The 18420-nt window shown below is 35.8% G+C and overlaps 1 protein-coding gene across 5 annotated transcripts in view; it reads right to left on the bottom strand.

The window, feature by feature from the left end:
• Positions 1-18420, bottom strand: part of LOC136030328 (matrix metalloproteinase-25-like) — a 122309-nt gene that overhangs the window by 4315 nt on the left and 99574 nt on the right. Inside the window, exon 7 of one of the 5 annotated variants that reach the window (XM_065709239.1) lies at positions 10387-10475. The exons of the other annotated variants lie outside the window; for them this stretch is intronic. The gene's annotated coding sequence lies outside the window, so the exon portion shown is untranslated. The remainder of the gene's footprint in view (positions 1-10386; positions 10476-18420) is intronic. 5 annotated transcript variants of the gene reach the window in all.

Raw genomic sequence — 18420 nt, 5'->3', positions numbered from 1 at the left:
CTTACTATATTTTATATATTTTATTTACTATATTTTAGCGTTAGAACTTGGGATATTAAAACTGACCAAAATTCAATTTCAAAAGAAAACAGAAACAAACGAAATTGAACAGCGGCGTATGACAAAATGAAGAGAATTTCATTTTATATATGACTAGAGATCGACGCCCCTCTAGCCATTTTATTTGCCCTAATGTCTTGCTTATACTATTTTGAGACTATAATGAAATATTTATAGTTTGTTGGAACCTAAATGCAAAGAGGGTAGTCCCCTCCTTTATAGGATAGTTTCTATTCGTTAGATTTTCACGTTGTTTTTTTATCCATTTCAAAAACAACTTGAAAATTTAAAAATTAAGTTTCCAGCATCAAAAGAGCTGTGCACTTGAAAAACTCCTCCCCTTGAAAAGCTCGAGTAGTAGGGGTAGGACTTAAGGCACATAATCTTGGCTCAGTCTTAGAAGTGCAGGGACGAGCAGTTTCGATTCTGACCATTTGTATCATTGCTGTCATTTTGTGCAACACTGCATATCTCACTCAAAATTAAATTAAAACATGAAAATAAAAATATTCAAAATTAAAAATAGAGATAGATTTTATGTGTTAATCTATTTAAAATTAAATTAGCGTATTCAAAATAAGGAGAAAGCACTCTGCGAATGCCATCTGCGAATGCGTGAAAATGGCTAGAAGCTGATTAGTTTGTCGAGAGGTTCAAGGAGAGTATTTCTAGTATTCATTCTTTCCATCTTTTTCAGTAAAACTTATTAAAACTTAGCATATTTTGACCTATTTCTAATAAAAAAATTCGTGAGAGACGGGAATAGGCTGTCCTTGGGGGACAAGGGTTCCATTTTATGTTTATCTTTTTTAAACGAAGCAGCATGAGTGTGTCTAATTTTTTGGCAAATATTGACTTCTTACATGCCCAGGACGAAGCATATAAGGAGAAAAGGTGAGTCAGAGAGAGAGAGAGAGAGAGAGAGAGAGAGAGAGAGAGAGAGAGAGAGAGAGAGAGAGAGAGAGAGAGAGAGAGAGTGTTATGTTAGCTCGGAAGGTGATTTTCTTTCTTATTTAACAGCCTAACGCTGCTAAAGAGAAATCGAGGTCTTAGCCATATCTTAAAATGGATTTTACTCATTTATATATATTTAATTATGCATACCATTTTTATATGAAAGAGTAAGCTGCATGTGCACAGGGGAAGGGGCTAAATGCCCCTATCGTTGTTATGACCGTGGCCTCTAAAAATCCATGAGTGTGTCTAATTTTTGTGCTAATATTGACTGCTTACATGCACAGGACGAAGCATATAAGGAGAAAAAGTGAGTCGGAGAGAGAGAGAGAGAGAGAGAGAGAGAGAGAGAGAGAGAGAGAGAGAGAGAAGAGAGAGAGAGGGAGAGAGAGAGAGAGGGGAGGGAGAGAGAGATTTTGAAATAGAGACAGAGAAGTTTAAAGAGAGAGACGAAAACAAATGCTATTGCTATATGAGGGCTGCTTAATTGAAAAAGAAACATATGCATTAAAAATGCCATCCATGGCTAGGTTTGATCATTTGTGCTGGATGTCCTCTGATTGCAATATTTTATGACAAAATTTTAAACAGGTGGTAAGTGATTTTTTTTTTACAAGTCCATTTTTTTCAACGAAATTGAGTATGATACGATATGTACAAGTCCATTTACCCCCGAGACTGAGTTTGAAACAACGATCGAAACAGAATTGACCCCATTAGCTCGGAAGGTGACTTTCTTTCTTATTAAACAGCCTAACGCTGCTAAAGAGAAATCGAGGTCTTAGCCATATCTTAAAATGGATTTTACTCATTTATATATATTTAATTATGCATACCATTTTTATATGAAAGAGTAACCTGGATGTGCACAGGGGAAGGGGCTAAATGCCCCTACCGTTGTTGACCATTGTTATGACCGTGGCTTCCAAAAATCTAATCTGAATTCCCAGACAGATCTTACAATTCTTGCAACTGCACAAAAGCACCTAAAGCCTTGCTTTTTTCCACATCTTAATTTCATCCATCCTCTTTAAGGTGCTACGGTACCATAAGGAATCCCCCTCGTCCATAAGAAACTTTTTGTTTGTGCGGCCAGAGTACTTCAGAATTAATTGTGCGGTTTTGCCATAATTTTCAGAGCGTGTATAAGAGATCCAATATTTTCCCAGAAACCTCAGAAAAAAACATTAAATTCTCGGGTCTTGTATTGGAGATAACGACGTTTAGTTTTAATGAAACTGAAATAATCAGAAAGTGTGAAGTCTGTTTTTATAGATTAAATGGAGCAGAGTTTTCTTTCTAAGGCCCAGGAAACGGTAGTTCCTAAAATTATCCCTGCAAACCTGCTAATAAACGCTAAAACTCAGTTTAAAGGATTTGTCATTTGAGCAATTCAGCTGCTGCTCCAGGGGTTCTTTTGGTGTCACCCTCTTTATTTAAAAAGCTTTCCGACAAAAAAGTACGTAAAGTTCGGTTGTCTTTTCGCTGACGATGGCTTACAGCCTGGTACAATTTTCTAATGGTCCCTTTGTCTTAAAATAAAAAAACAAGTTTTTTAACTGAAAGTAAGGAGCGACATTAAAACTGAAAACGAACAGAAATTACTTCGTATATGAAAGGGGCTGCTTCCTCATCAACGCCCCACTCTTTACGCTAAAGTTTTTTACTGTTTTAAAAAGAAGAGTTGAGAGAAAGAGTCAAACTTTAGCGTAAAGAGCGGGGCGTTGATGAGGAGGCAGCCCCTTTCACATACGAAGTAATTTCTGTTCGTTTTAAGTTTTAATGTCGCTTCTTACTTTCAGTTAAAAAACTTGTTTTTTTTTATTTAATTATTTGATGAGCCTGCCTTTGTTAAGGTTAATTATTGTTAATTCTTAACCAATGGTATAAAAGGAATTGGGACAGAATTCGAACTTTAGCTTAAAAGCGAGGTATTGAGGAGGAGGAAACCCCTTCATATACGTAATGATTCTGTTCGTTTTAAGTTTTAATGTTGCTCCTTGCTTTCAGTTGAAAAAAACCTTTTTTTATATTTAATTTCTCATCGTTTTTTAAATAATCACAGGAAATCTGGTCCCACCTCCACACAGAAATACCGTCTCCACGGATACATCCTCTAGACAATTCAATCCCGGTGAAAATTTACCCAGGACAATTACCCTGAACAACTCCACGCGTAAAATTGAGACGGAAAAGAGAAAGCAAGAAACATAAAATAATCTCAAATAGAAGCATAACTTCCTCTGACATGTTCACCCCATGGAAACTTCCCTCCTGATGGAAAACTCCCCCGTAAGAAAAAAAAACAGCAGAAAACTCGTATTTCCATCCTAAAATGTATGAATGCTTCTCAGTAACAAACACTATGCGTAAACAATGGGTAATTTTTATAACTTCAAGACCTTTTCGCTGGGACTGTGGAGATGTCATGTTACTTCCGAAGGCATTTTTATTGGGCCTTTCAACTACGATGGGGGACTTCCAACTACTTTGGGAAAAAAGGAATGAGTGAGAGGGCCTAGTTGCCCTCCAATCTTTTTGCTCACTTAAAAAGGGCACTCGAACTTCTAATTTCCGCTCTAATGAGCCCTCTCACGATATTCTAGGACCACTGGCTCGATACGATCACCCCTGGAAAAGAAAAACAAATAACAAATAAACAGGCATCCGTGATCTTTCTTCCGGCATAAACTGTGAAATTCCACATTTTTGCAGATAGAAGCTTGAAACCTCTCTGATAGGGTTCTCTGATACGCTGAATCTGATGGTGTGATTTTAATTAAGATTCTATGACTTTTAAAGGGTGTTTCCCCCTTTTTGAAAATAAGGCAAATTTTCTCAGGCTCTTATCCTTTGATGGGTAAGACTCAACTTAGTGAAACTTATATATTGGAAATCAGGATAAAAATGTGATTTTTTATATATATCTATGATGTCAAAATTCCGTTTTTTAGAGTTTTGGTTACTATTGAACCGAGTCACTCCTTACTTACAGTTCGTTACTACGAACTGTTTGATCACCCACTTGTAGAGGAAGATATATTACGCTTTCATTGTAATTCAAGCATTAGCTTAAATTACCAGCTTTCCTGAATAACGATTAATGTCACTGTGGTTACATTAGTCTAAGTCTAATCATATTAGGTTTTTGTTCTGCAAGAGTGGGTAGGGAGATTATTTAAAAATATTTTACGAAAACTGCATAAGGAAATTCAACGAAAATAAAGCAGTGAAACTACCTTTTTCTTCTTTTTGCACAGTCTAAATACTCAACCCACAGAAAGACTATAAATATGGTGAAGGATCCTTTGAAAAGAAGGAAGCTACCCCAAGAAAGTACAAAAACACAGAAAGTCAAAATAATTTGAGCCAAAATTTGTATGTTTTGGGCAACCACACTTTCTTTTAGCCTTTACCCTTAAAATAATTCTCCACCCTTCTTCGCCAAAAATTTCAGTTGGTGCCCCTGATGGGGGCTATGTGCTCAAGAAAAAAAAATGGAATTTTTTAGTGTTTCTCACATAATTGTTCTTAATCTTCATCCTCAAAAAAGAAAACATCAATTTGCCCAAAAAGATGTTTTTATTACCGTTTGCCCGCTATCTCTGCGGCTGATAGGTTAGATCAGTGGTTCTCGGTTCTCAACCGGGGTCCACATGGACCCTAGGGTTCCATGTAATATTTCCGGGGTCCACAGGCAAAACACAACAAATTGGGGGTCCACAATGATATTTCCAGGGTCCATGAAGAAAACTAACTCAGAATGCTCTTTATTTTTAAAAATTCAATTTCTACTGTAATTTACTGTTCACTTGATATTGTGCTAACTGTGTGATACACCGTCAACACTTAGTTGCAAAGAAAATGAGTGCATGTCTGCATGATGCCCTTACTGTTGTAATAAAAGTAGTTAACCATAGTAAATGAAATTCTCTCCGAGGCCACCTTTTTCGTAAATTCTGTAAGCAAAATAGAGAAAAGTTTGGGCGGCTTGTATTACATACAGAGGTGAGATGGCTATCAAAGGGGAATTGTCTTAAGCTTTCACTTCACTTTGGGATTCTATTGTTTCCTTTCTTGCTGACACACAACTTGGAGCGAAACTGCTTGCAAATAAATTTGTTGTGGTTTACTTATCAGATATATTTGAAAAATTTAATTCACCTAATAAACAGCTCCAAGAAAACAATTCTGATCTGATATCTAGTAAAAGTGCTATTGCTGATTTTCTAAGGAAACTACATGTGTATAAGAATAATATCAGACTCCGGGCATTTGAACAGTTTCCTTGTTTGGCCTGTGTTAACAGCGATTTGTAAGATGAAGATCTTGCATTATACGGCGAATATCTGGAAAATATATATGAAGATATGCAAACTTGGGTTGGCGACCTACTCGAGATGGATATACCGATTTGGGTTTCAATTCCTTTCGAAGTTAATGTTACCGAAAAAGAATTATCTTTGCAAGAGCCCCTCATCGAATTACAAAGTGATAAAATAATGCGTGCAAAATTCCAAGATGGAAAGTACAATATATGGAAAACAAACGATGTTGCTACAAATTACCCTTTGCTCTGGGATAAAGCACAGTTCTGCGTTATTGCTTTTCCTACATGTTATCTTGTTGAAGCGGCATTTAGTCGTGTTTCTCAAATGTTATCAAACGATCGCAATAGACTTGACATTGTGAAAAGGGGTGATCTTCGACTATCATTAACATCAATAGAACCAAATATAAATAAACTTGCCGAGAAGAATCAAACACAGGGATCTCATTGAATAAACATCCCTTCTCCTTTTTTTTAATCACACTATTAATTTCAACTTCTTTTTTATCCAGTTTGCATAATGTTGGAGTGAATTAAACTGCCTGAGGAGCTCTACTCTCCATGAGCTTGTGTTGCTTGCCCATGGAAGAACCATTGTAATACTGTAGTTATTATCACAATAATAGTAATAATAATACAAATAATAATTATGACTATTATTATAGTAGAATATTTTATTTGTATTAAATCAGTTTTCATTTAAAAATAAAGCTTAATCGTATACTATTTCTTTGATAATCAAAACCTTAAAATTTATATTAGTGAAGAATAGAAAATTGTTCTTATGTCCAATAGCTATGAAGGGGTCCACCAAGACCCCTTGTCTTGGATAAAGACATTCTAGCTATTGGATAAAGACAGGCTTTTTATGAGATTCTGGGATATTATGGGCCATTCTATATGACTCTTAAAACTAGCACGCTAGGGGCATTCAGTTTTGGAAGGGGCTATTTTATCCCTCGAATCTTTATTTTAACGGACATTTAAACATTACAACAGCACTTCCGATGAGTCAACAGCACTGGATTTCTGCAGACGGTCTGTAAAGTATAAACGATTTTTTCGACATGATTTTTCGTGTTTCGATATTTAGCTTTAAAACAGCGTTAGTCTTAAAGTCTAAAATTATCTACTTTTTCTTTTAGGTTGTTTAATTTGAGGTCGTAATAATTTGAACTTGAGGTTTGCTACCGAGCAAGATATTAGATTAAACTGGACATGGTAACGAGCAGTAAGTAAAGGATGAGGCTGTCCAATAGAGACAGGAACCTCAAGATATATAATTTTGATAGCAATACATGCATTATTTTGCTTTTATGCTGATCCCAAAAATACAATATTGGAATTTTTCAAAACTATTAAAATGTAATTGGCATAAAAAAAAATTTGATGTATAAGGAAAACTGGGGAAAACACCCTAAAAAGGTGTTTCCGAAAACAACCCCAAATCTCGATAAAAGTTATCTAAAAAAACTCAAAATGTCCAAAAAAACAATAGTGGAGACTTGAAGCTCCTTTTCTATTTATTTCTTCCCCCAGTATCCCCAGGATCCATTGAAAGAATTTGTGTTCATACGATTATTTTAGATGGCTCATTCAAATGAAATCAAAATTTCTAGTATGATTTCAGGTAACAAAAAATATTGAACCAAAGGGGCGATTTCTGCCATTTTTAGCCACGATACCGCAAGTTTTGACCCCAAGAGAGCAAAATACCAACGAGCAAAAACTCAGATATAGCCTATCAGTTTAAAACTATCGAAAACCAAGTGTTAAAGCCTCCCATTTCAGAAGCCACACTGCCGCGAGGTGGCGCATTTGTTCCTAAGCATATAGGTAGTCAATAGCTAATTAACCCCAGTCATTGATCATTTAATCTGTAAGATTAACGATTATGCTGCATTCATAGCTGCAAACCAGCTGCTAGAGTAGAGGTTAATGGTTGACGAAAACCGCAAAGATAATATTTTAAGGCCACCAAATCCAAAATTTCCACGAAAAGTCCATTTGATAAATAATCAAGGGAGAAAGTTAACCCCCTGAGGTCCCTTTGTGGAATATATTTAGATTAAATTTCCAATATGGATTTTCAGGGGGGTTTAAAGCACGTTTCTTAATGGGAAAAATACTTGTTTAAAAAAGATGTCATTTCAGGCAACAAGACACGTCGACAAATCTTATTTTATTGAGCAAAACAATTACACCTAAATGGACGTTTATTGTCAAATTATTGTCTTTAAAACAAATGTCAAAAATATCATTTCAGGCAACGAGACACATCGAAAAATCTTATTTTATTGAGCAAAGCAATAATATCTAAATGGACCCTTATTGTCAAAATACTGTCATTCAAAAAAATGTCAAAAAAAGTCATTTCAGGCAACAAGACACACATGGACAAATCCTATTTAATTGAGCAATTACACCTAAATGGACGTTCATTGTTAAAATACTGTTATACTTAACTTTTAAGGTAAAGAAGGAGAAGGGTCAATCCCTCCCGATATTTAAGGTTAACAGGATTTTGATATTAAAAAGAACAGAACTTCAATTTAGAACAATTATTTTCTACATGTTAAGTCGATAACGGCTCTAACACAAAAGCATTGTGATAAGAAGTTTATATTTTTTTAAGTCGCAACGCTTTGAGAAGGAAAGGGTTGATTTGTTCACATCTGCTTTAAACAACATTTTCTTCAGTTCGTATGTTTTGAACGGCAATGAGGACTAAAAAATGCTCGCGATACCAACTGGCTATATTCACAAAGCTTTTTTAATGTCATCAGAAAAGCGCTGATCAAACTTTAATGTGAAGGGGGTGGGGGCTGAACGTCAGAGGAATATAGAATAATTTGTTTCCGCTTTAAGCTTTAATCACCACTCTTTCCTCTCCTTAGGAAAAAACTTAGTCGCAAACTTAGTCTATTTTAGACGTCAGATGCTTCGATAAAATTCCCCAAGCCAAAGAACAAGCGATCCGACTTATGTGACACCTATCCCCATTTATCCAGCTATGAAAAATGGGTTGGATCTATCCTGAAAGTAATTTGACTCAGGTTAAATATCACTTAGCTAAATGAAACTGTGTTAAATAAAAAAGAATACATTTGGCATGGACACGTTCGTCGAAATTATATCCTACAATCCTCAGACCAATTTTGGAACAGAAAATATTCATATATTTTAAAATATGACCTATATTTAGGTCCCGACTTCAAGAATATTCCTCTATATTCTCTCTAAGAGCCTCTTACAGACGAGCAATACAGCATAGGCTTTTTGCGAAGGGCAGAGTTTCACATGATTTAGGAGAAATTACATAACAAATCATATAGTTGGTCCTAAGAAAACTCAAGTAGATCAAAGGCTTTAGTTTCGGAATTAAAATCAAACTTAATCTCTTTGAGAATGATGGATGAGGGTTTTCGGGACAAAGCTTAACATATTCTAAGAAAAAACAGCTAAAACTTTATAATTTCTTCATTTAAGAGATATTTATGGACGACTTTGTTCAATAGCTTTTATTACATTTTTATGCTAGTAAGTGTTTTGGAGAATACAAACTTAGCTTTTAAGGGAATTAAGATTTTACAAAATCATCAAGGAACAAGATCATCTATCAGACCAAAAAGATTTGCTTCAATAATAGCTAACAATAGGATTATTTCGCAACAAAATAATCAACTTTATATCCATTTTTTTTCATTTATCCTTTAATATCAGAAAAGACGATACAGATTTCCAGAGCGTTCTGATGAGAAACAATGAGAATCGACAATCAACGTTTATTCACTAGAAAAGCAGCTGGTCGCCCCTTTTTATTTCATGGTTTTGGCAATTTCTTAACTGAAAAATAGTTTCAAATAATGATGCTGAAACTGTAATTACAGACAGACATCACACACCCATTCCCTATTTATGATTAATTAATGCAAGACCTAGTTTCTCGTTCAAACTTATTAAGTTGGGATGAAAAGAATGTGATGGAGGAAACACAATCATCTTGAATGTTGTTTTGCCAGTAGGTAGTTTCACACCATGTTTCTATAGGAGATGCTGGGCCAAAAGAGACAAGCTAAATATAGCTTTCTGGCATCTCAAAATCATGACCGCATGCTCAGTTGTTCTCCAAGGCGATCGCATTTCCAAAACCATTTTAGGGTCAGGCATAAGTCCAATGTATGTAAGAATGTTCAAAATCCAATAAGATCAGTTGTTTTCTAACACGTGGTTCAAAGTTTTTGTGTCCATTATCTCTGATATATTGGTGCCAAAGAGGTACCCCTCCCCCATGGCGTGGGTTTGTTTTATCGTGATACACGAAAGAGACTTGATGGGTGATGGAAGGGAAGTTATGCACTTTTTAAGCTACTCAGTGTTATAAAAAGCGTTATTGAAACTCCATATTATCGGCAATTTTGTTCAAAATAACTTTTTTTGTAGCTTTTTAAAGAAACGACTGATTTTGGGACTTAATTTGGATTTTTATAAATGTACACTGCGTAATCCACCGCCCTGTCAACAAATATTTTTTTTTTTAAATACAAGCAAAAAAATATTATGATACAACTGTAATCAGATCCATTGTATGAGGAGGGAGAGAGGCGTCATAACCTTTTTTCAAGGAAGACAAATCTAAACGTATTTAGTTCTTTTCTAAATGCACATTGAGAATTATGCAACATTTGGATGATTATGGCCATAGAATGGAATGGTTCTGAATGTTGCTAACTCAACAGAAAGTCCAAAAAAGCATAACGCTCATTTTGCAGATAATTTAAATAAAGCTGTGATATTAGCTGCAAATCTGCCATGTTAAATACAAAGTAAGACTTTCCTAGGCATTGAATCAATATTTTATATCATGCAGTTATCAATGAAGTATCATCTATATTAAATATTAGCAATTAGTATGATAAAACTTAGATGGCGAAGGGGCGCTTTTCTTGCCAAAAATTTCTTGTAGTCAGTAGTCCTTATCAGCCTGAGATGACTATGGGCCATTGATTAATAAGAAAGATGAAACTTTAATCTGATTTTACCCTAAATGGTCTCCCAAAATGTCTCGAGAAAAGCAGTGAATCAGAAACAGGGTTGTATAGCCGTTTGACATACGAGAAGAGTTATGAACCTAAAAAGGAAATTATCGGTTCATATTTTATAGCCAAATCCGAACCGTCACGACTTATTTGCTGCCAAGAGCATTTACATAAATGGATATTATAACACTGTAAAAGGCTAATCCGACTGTTGCCAAATTTGGTCATCCAATAGGTGAGATTCCTATCTGAAAAACTAGTCACACAACAAGAGCTTCGACCATGCAATTAATTTTTACTTTTTTCCAGTTATGAACAGGTTACATTTGGGCTAAGTTTAAACTTTTACTTTAAGTATATCAGCTCAATAATCTAATCACAGCAAAAAGGAGGTACAAGATTGAAGGAGGAAATAGTGTAAAAAAGATCCACAATCCATACAGCAGAAAAAAGCTGGTGCGAATTTATTCCGAATTTGGTAGTATAGCCTTATGTTCCTTTGTTTTTGCGGGAACGAAAGAGGCATCCTATTTTTCTATTCGTCTCACTGATTCATGGCAGTCTAATTCACAAATAGTTGAGCCACCCCCCTTCGTTTTTCTAACTTGTAGCCTACACATAGGTTTAGAATTTAATTTTGTTCGGTTTCTTTATTAATAATTAATCAGAAGACTTCCTAGACCCATAACACAACAGTATTCTTTTGAAGTGGAGTGACATAAAAATTCTTTTAAAAACTACTATTTTGAAGACAAACTCCTGAAAGGAAGGAGGAGACACATACAAGGGGGCACCCACTTTAAAAATTTTGTACACCAGGTGGTACATTCTTATCATGGCAAAAGTGTGCCAAGCGTGGCGAAAGTGCTCCAAGCGTGGTAGAATTGGTAGGTACACGTGGCGTTCTGAGATATATACCAGGTGGTAGAAAGCGGGCATCCCCTTTGAGATACAGTAATAGATAGGATGAAGCATGAATAGGGTATGAGGATCTACTTAGAAATGATCTTACAGTCACTGAGAAAATTATGTGAAAAAGATGTGAATATATACGCTATAAAACCAAGTTAAATATTCATGACTACCAGTGAGAAGATTTTGAAATCTCCAGTGTAAGCTGTAGTGCTCTAGGAACGTTCCTATTGCCCTGACACAAGTATTCTAGCATCATTTTTATTTTCTCAGTAAACATTATTTTTAAATAATTTAAGTAGAGCTTATAATACTTTTAAGCAAAGTACCATATTTTATTAAATGGTGTTTTAGCGAACTAACAGAAAATTGTTGATAAGATCTGTTTTTAAAATTCTCTAACAATTCGAAACGTTTTTGTGAAAGTTGTTGAATGGTTTTGGACGTAAATTGCAACAAGTTCCCAAAAGACAAATTAACTAAAATTTTCAGTTTTCCATTTAAGAAATAACTATGGACAACATTCGATTTCAGCAACTTTTATTACATTTTTATACTTTTTTTGGGGCTGAAATACAGCAAATTCCACCTGCCCCGCCCCGCCTCCATTAACACTGTTCTACAGATTACTAGTAATAAATCTGTGTTAATTACCAGATGTATTCCCACGAACTACCAGAAAATTGCTAATGAAAATTAATAGTAGCAATTGGGATGGCAGAAACAACCCTTGGATGAGGTGTTCGATGGGTAGCCCAGAAACCTACATTGGATAACTAAATGCTACCCCATATCTTTTCAGACGAATATACAGCCCATCGTATCACTAAGACAACAGTATATTAAGAATGTTTAATTTAGATAGCAGAGGATATTTACTTTTTAAAAGTTTCATAAAAGTAATGACAAGATAAGATTTATTCATCACGAAACACACATACAATATTACATTTTTTTTACTATTCCCCCAAAGGCCCTTTGGCCTGTAAAAAAGGGGGAAAATAAACGAGTCACTTACTCAGAGAAGAACAAAAAAAATTAAATAATCACAGAGAGAAGAGCAAAAAGGAGAAGAAAAGAAAAAATAAATAAAATAAAAACTATCGAAAACAAAACTAAATAGACTAATAGATTGAATAGACTAAATTAATTATGTATTAATTTAGTCTATTAACTCAATATTAATTGAGCGACGAAAAATGAAAATTATTGTCATAATAAGCTTAATGACAATAAGAATAATGCATCTTAAAGACGAGCTATGAAGTAATTTAATTACAGGTAGACGCAGGCCTAACCTTTAGATGGTGTATTTTTCCTAGGGGAGGCCGACCCCCCCCCCTCCTAAACAAAAAAATTTTCGTTATTATACTGAAGTTTAACCGATGGAGGGCCATCCAACCACTATGGGCGAATTCCCTATATTACATCGGTTTGCAAATCCATATCTACAATTTGTTGCCAAAAGTCTGTGTTGTAACATACCTGACTTCGCAAACATAATGAACTAATTTTCTAACGAAATCTCAATAACCAGTCACGGATAAGCTGCTGGCCACATAAGGCCCTTGGCGGGTTTTCGTGCTGCCCAACATGTTGTCGTAATAGAACAGCATCATCATAAGCGGGGAGGTGCAAAACAGGACCTTGGTGTTCAGCCACCACTCTAACAAATTCAAAGATATTTTATGATTTTCCCAATGTTTTATTATATACTTTACCTAATTCGCATTTTTGTTCTGTGCTTCTCGATTCGGCCCACTTAAAAAAATTGTGCGCTTGACTATTTATCAAGATAGTAGTGACAGAAGAAAAAAGTGAAAACTGAAAATGATAGTAATATTTAGTTTAATTATAACTTCAATAGAAAATGTAACTCAATTACTATCAATTATATTGTATGGAGTATCTATTATTTATTACCCTTGTGTTTATTATTAGCCTACTTAGCGAACTAAACCCAACCTTTTCCACTGTTTTACTTCCCGTCCCAGTATGCCGGCAAATATTTTGTCCATGGGAAAGCCTGTATAAATCTCTCAGGGAGGAGGGATGAAAGAAATCGTTTTTGGAAAGAAACAGTTTTTTTAATATTGCAAGAGGTTCAGCTTTCCGTGCAGATTCTTGGTTTTCAGCTGTAAAAGGAGAGAGACTTCGCCCCCACTCTTGTGAAAACCAAAATTTGTCATAAATTCGGCTAACCAGTTTTTATAAATCGTATCAAAACTTTTTTTAAGCTTCTGTAGAAAAATACTGCATGCATAGGTGCACAAGGGGGCGGATAGATAAAGAAATAGCCCCATTGTTCCAGATAACCCCATTCATTTTCATGAAGATGGAGTTGTTGTTGTTTTTACCCCCAACACATCCCAATTCACCAAGAGGTCATCTAATGCCCCTCCTTTACAATGGCACCTATTATTATCGAACGATATGCAAAATTAATTATTTTTATGTGTTGTATGTAATGTACATAATAAGTTGGACTAAATTATTGTATATCCTTTCACCATGCTGGTCTATGAATATTTCAATGGTCTCATGAATTGCTTTCATGTTATGCTCAGTACAGAACAGGTAGGCCACTGCTAATCCACACCCAAAAGATTTTTTTTTACATTAAAAAATTTAAATATACAACCTTACAAGCTTGACGTCAAACTGTGGTAGTATAATGTACCTAATTCCAAATTTGGTAAATTTTGATCTTTGATCCCTTCAGGGGTCCTAAGCTATTAAAGAAATGCTCATGTTAGGCCAAAAAAATCAGATAAACTATGAATAATTTATGTTTGTTCTTTTTATGGCACTTTAGGCACTTACAGGTAAGCTAGGACGATGAAATTTGGCAAGCGTATCAGGGACCGGACCAGATTAAATTAAAAATAGTATTTTTCCCGATTTGACCATCTGGGGGTGGGAGTGGTGGGCCGGTTAATTCGGAAAATATAGAAAAAATGAAGTATTTTTAACTTTGGAGCAGGTGACGGGATCTTAATGAAATTTGATGTTTGGAATGATATCGTATCTCAGAGCTCTTATTTTAAATCATGACCAGATCCGATGACATTGGGGGGAGTTGGAGGGGGGAAACCTAAAATCTTGGAAAACGCTTAGAGTGGAGGGATGGGGATGAAACTTAATGGGGAAAATAAGTATAAGTCCTAGATACTTGATTGATATAACCGGAACCAATATGCTCTGTTTGGAGGGTTGGAGGGGGGAGAAGGGTTAATTCTGAAAAATTTGAAAAAATATGGTATTTTTAACTTACGAAGGAGTGATCGGATCTTAATGAAATTTAAAGTTTGGAAGGATATCGTGTCTCAGAGCTTGTATTTTAAATCCCGACCAGATCTGGTGACATAGGGGGAGTTTGGGGGGGGGGTAACCTGAAATCTTTGAAAACGCTTAGAGTTGAGGGATCGGGATGAAACTTGGTGGGAAATGAAACTTCATATTTCAAAGGACCTCGTAACTCAGATCTTTTATTTTAAATATCAACCGGATCCAGCGTCATTGAGCCGGGGGCAGTTGGGGGGGGGGGGAGGGGCCGGAAATCTTAGAAAAAACTCAAAGCTGAGATATCTGGATGAAACTGGATGGGAAGCATAAAAACAAGTCTAAGATACGTGACTGACATAACTGGACCGGATTCGCTCTCTTTGGTGATTTAGAAGGATGTTGTGCCTTAAAGCTCTTATTTTAAATTCCGACCAGATCCTGTGACATTAGGGGGAGTTGGAGGGGGAAACCGGAATTCTTAGAAAACGTGAAAATTAGGGTATTTTTATCTTACGAATAGGTGATTGGATCTTAATGAAACTTGATATATAGAAGGTCTGGAGCATCTTATGTCTCAGATGCTCCATTTTCGACTCAAATTGGATCCGGGGACATAGGGGACTGAAGGAGGGAAACAGAAATCTTGGGAAACACTTATAGTGGAGAGATCGGGATGAAACTTGATGGGAAGAATAAGCACCCCTTTCTAGATACGTTATTGACATAATTGGAACGGATCCGTTCTCTTTGGAGGAGCTGGGGGGAGGGTGTTAATTTGGAAGAATTAGAAAAATTGAGATATTTTTAACTTAAGAACGGGTGACCGGATCTTAATGAAATTTGATATTTAGAAGGAATTCATGTCTCATACCTCTTATTTCAAATCCTGACCAGATCTGTTGACATTTGGGGGAGTTGGAGGGGGAAATCGTAAATCTTGGAAAACGCTTAGAGTGGTGAAATCGGGATGAAGGTGGATAGAATAAGCAAATGTCGTAGATACGTGATTGCCGTAACCGTGCTGGATTCGTTCTCTTTGGGAGAGTTGGGGGGAGGGGTTCAGTTCTTTGGCGAGTTTGGTACTTCTGGACGTGCTAAGACAAAGAAAATTGGTAGGCGTGTCAGGGAGCTGCACAAATTGACTTGATAAAGTCGTTTTCCCAGATTCGACCATCTGAGGGGCTAAAGGGAGAGGAAAAATTAGAAAAAATGAGGTATTTATAACTTACGAGTGGGTAATCGGATCTTAATGAATTTTGATATTTAGAAGGACATCGTGACTCAGAGCTCTTATTTTAAATCCCACCCGGCATCAAGCCTCTGATTTTCCTTTTAAATCAATCTATTGGTTCTTAGAATTTTGTTAGAGCTCATACCATATGAGCTCTTGGCTCTTAGCTCTTCTTGCCTCGTCACAAGTGTCATATGAACTCTTAGCTCTTGTTTCTATATAGGTCTGTTGGAGGAATAAATCTTCTAGCTAGCCTATATAAAGATTTAGATTATAGAGCTTGGTTCTTCTGGAATCGGATTGGATGCGCATCGCCCGGTATTTATAGATCCGATTTTCACACTTTATGGGACATTCTTTTAAACCCCACAATGATTTTCCTTTTTGCAAGTCGACCCCAACAAATCTAAAAACAAAACAAAAGACAACATGTGAAATTTCAAGAAAGTCGTTAAGATCGAAGTAATCCACCGCAAAGCAAAATTATCACACAGCACTTGTCCAAAGGGAGAGGGTTTGATCCTGGTGTGGCCATTTATTTGGCTTGGGAAGGGGAATTGTAACTCTAGCAGTAAGATCAGCTAGAGTCGACCAAGCACTAAATCGGTGCCTGGAGAAATCTGGGGAAGGCAAGCAGGAAAGGGGTGCGAAAGCACAGGATGGCTGGCCCCCAGCCCCCCGCTGCACTTCCTGGCTGAAGGGCCTTGAAACAGAGATCAGCACTGCCGGTTTGGACTTTAAGGGTCTAGCGCCGTATCATTGACCTCTTTTTTCACTTGATTCAAACTTCCAGCGCAAGCTTGCAACTTCTGAATAATAGAATCAGCGAAAGATCACGCATCAGCGGAGTTACAGAGGAGAAGGCATAGGTTTATAGATTTCACAAAGCTTAAAATAAGTTAAAGCTTAAAATAATATTATATTATATAATAATATATATAGATTTCACAAAGCTTAAAATAATATTTCAACGCGTTGACAAGCCATTATTTCGCAAACCCTCGTTAAGTTAAGACTATCAAAGTAAAGGACTTGGAGCTATGGCCAATTGTTTTGTTTTTATTTTGTCATTTAAAAGCCTTCAATTTGTAAAAAGTTTTTTACTGTTTTAAAATGTAGAGTCGAGAGAAAGAGTGAAACTTCATCGTAAAGAGCGGGGCGTTGATGAGGAATCAGCCCCTTTGATATATGAAGCAATTTCTGTTCGTTTTAAGTTGTAATGTCGCTCCTTACTTTCAGTTGAAAAAACTTAGTTTTTTTTATTTAATAACCAGCCAAGACAAGCACTAAATGATTATATTAAAAGGCTGTTCCTAGATTCACATTCGTTCCTGGAGCCAACCTCTGATAACTAATTAAAAAAAAAAAAAATGCAACCCATCCAGATAAGGCCGTATCCATGATTGTTATTTGAAGGCGGGAGGTCACAAATTAAAAAATATCAAAAATTTGTTCATATGTATTTTTGTTACGTTATTTTCGAATCAGAAAAAACTTTAAGGGGATGGGAGTTCAAACCCCTAACCGCTCCCTTGGATACAGCATTGCATCCAGGCGCTGAGAATTTTTTTTTTTTAATAATGGCATTCCTTGGTTCTTAGCCTTTCTGAGATGCTACAATTTTCTCACGGTTGAATGATCCAATCACCCTGTTTGCAATGAAGTATTAACCCTTATCGTATTTAACTGAAGCAGATGCAATAGATGATTCAAATGAGAATGGGACAAGAAATTCCATTTTGCAAGGGGTTCTGCTCTTGCCACGCATGAAACCCATATAGGGTGAAATGAATAAAGGCCAGATAACTACTTAACACCAGCCTACTTACCTCAAAATTTAATCATTATAAGTCTTTTTTTTATTAATCTCCGAAGATGCCCACAATTGTCCGAGAATTTTACCAATAATTTGTGGAAACAAAAATGGATAGTTTATATTTTACTTTTAGCTATTTATTCTTAAATATTTTGAGCGTTTATATAGTCCTGTCCCAAACGATCTATAATCGCTGACCAGCACTGTAAGACCCACCGAAATTTTTTGCGACTTACAATCGGCTTTAATCATTTTTCTTTTTTTAAGTAATCTTTGTTGATTTCAACAATTATCCGAGGATTTTACCAACAATTGTTGATGAAAGCCAAAAAAAAAATAACTTTCACATTTTAGCCTTTTATTCTTAAAAATATTTTGAGTGTTAAAATAGTGGCCACAAGAAAATAGTGGCCAGATGGACGCGTGCAACTAACAGCCAACAAAATGTTCCACTTAGAAACCCGATTGGATCATAAATCAGCTAAAAGTCTTATCGAACAAGTCGATGCCAAAAGTAATCAGCTTTAGGACTTTCAACTCAAATCTCAAAGCAAAGTCGACTGAATTGTCTATAAAGGGAAGAAACAAGAACAAACAAAACTTGCTTCCTTATGTTTTCTATCTACCAAATCCGTTGCTGTAGATGTAAAGACAAATCTGTAGTATTCAAACCTCTGTCAAACCTTTAGATAAGCATGCTAAAATAACAGCAATTTTTTAAGCCGCCACAGCTTATCAGATAAAATGTGAAAGACATGATTATCGGTATTTTTAGTGCAAACGTCTTAGACAA

The sequence above is a fragment of the Artemia franciscana genome, chromosome 8 (assembly GCF_032884065.1).
Source record: "Artemia franciscana chromosome 8, ASM3288406v1, whole genome shotgun sequence".
Lineage (NCBI taxonomy): Eukaryota > Metazoa > Arthropoda > Branchiopoda > Anostraca > Artemiidae > Artemia > Artemia franciscana.
The sequence above is the reverse complement of the archived record's forward strand: the minus strand, read 5'-3'. Positions and strand labels throughout refer to the sequence as shown.